This window comes from Mirounga leonina, unplaced genomic scaffold, assembly GCF_011800145.1.
Source record: "Mirounga leonina isolate KUSES-001 unplaced genomic scaffold, KU_Mleo_1.0 Mir_100967, whole genome shotgun sequence".
Lineage (NCBI taxonomy): Eukaryota > Metazoa > Chordata > Mammalia > Carnivora > Phocidae > Mirounga > Mirounga leonina.
This window is the reverse complement of record NW_023270047.1, coordinates 3,445-5,166: the sequence shown is the minus strand read 5'-3', so window position 1 is coordinate 5,166 and position 1,722 is coordinate 3,445.

Sequence of the window (1,722 nt, the reverse complement as noted above, 5' to 3'; positions counted from 1 at the left end):
CGTGGGTGGGTGCCGGGTCACCTGCCGGCTCCTGGTCTCCTCCTGAAGTCGCTGCAGGCACCACCCCTCCCTCCAGAGCTGCCGATAGAGTTGGAGCCGGCTCTAGCTCCTGAGGTGGTGGAGCAGCTGTGAGAGGAGAAAAGCTCACCCCCGTGCCTGCTCTCCGTGGGCCTTTGCGGAGACAGAACCCAGCCCAGGGCCTCCCAGAGAAGCCGCAGCCAGGAAGGAGCCCTCCCTGGGGTGTCTCCCCGACTGCAGTCCACCCGCTGGATGCTCTGCGCCCAGTCTTTGCTCCAGGCCCCACACCAGCCTCTGGGGGCTCGTCCCTGTGGGGCCAGCACCGACCCATCCCCACACACCACAAACACCCAGCCCCAGCCTTCTCACCCTCGGGCTCGGTCTCTGTGGGCTCCGGCTCCTGGACCACTGTCCGGTGACCAACCACCTGGGACAGTGGTCTGGGTGGTGTTGGAGGTCTTGCCCGGCAATCCCCAGCACTTGTTTTTGGGGATGCCTGTGGGGTCAACCCCTCCGTCAGGGAGGAGGGCCTGTCCGCCAGCCGCCTCGGGAGGTCATCCGTGGCCTTCTGCAAAGACAGGGACGGGTAGCCGGCTGGAGGCATCACAGCCCTGCCCGGCCATCCTCACTGTCCTCCTGCCCAGTCCCCCTGCTGCTCCCAGATCAGACACAGACCTGTGAGTGCACAGCCCTGCACCCGGGATGCAGTGACCCATCCCTGCAGGGCTATCGGGATAAACCCTGGGTAGAAGGGGCAGCGCCCGCGCACCCCATCCCACACAGTCAGCCTTGACCTTGAACATGACCTGCCCACTGGGAATCTGACCCCTCATCAGCCTGCTCCTGCTCAGGGTGGCCCCACCCTGCATGACCCCTCTTTACACACACACACGGACGCACACCCACAGACACACACGCACGCACACTCACACACAGACACGCACAGACACACACACACGGAGGGGGGCCTGGGGCTGCACAGGTCAGATCAGAGCGTGTGGGGCTGGGTGGCAGGCTCTGGGCCTCCTGGTGTCACCTTTCTGTCCTTCCGGCCAAATGGCCAGAGGCGGTGGGGAGCCCTGATTCGACATTCCCAGCGGGGGACAGCGTTTGCAGGGCGCTCTTTCTTCAGCCTGCAGCGTCCAGATTTGGGGAAGCAGCACCCGAACATGCTTTTTGTTGGAGGGTCTCCAAAGAAATGAGTTGGGCAGGGGGCTGTCTCTGGAATGTGGGTGCCTGGTTACCGGGGTTCCAAATTCTGTTGAGCTCTGTTGTCAGGGAAGTGAGGTCACCACTGCCTGGGGTCCCCTTACCCAACTTCCTCCTCACACAAGACCCCCACCCCCGAGGGCCCCCTCCCCCAGCCGCTCAATGCTCACCCTCCCCTCATGCCCCATCCATACAGTGCCACCCACACAGCCCACCCACAGCCCCCGGGAGGCCTGGGTGCATCAGGTGTCCCCGCTGTGAGGACACAGAGCTGGGTTCAGACCGGGCTCCTGCGCGTGCCCAGGGCTGTGACCCAGGACAGACCCCGTGGCTCTCAGGGCCTCCCCAGTCTGCCCATCTGCCCATTGGGGTATTCTGGCTTCTACTTCTAGGGATGCCATCAGGGGTAGGACCTCTACACATGTTCCGTACCTGCTATCATAGGAGGCTGGTGCACACTTGGGATTGCAAGGATGAGCCAGGGGCTGGGCGGGA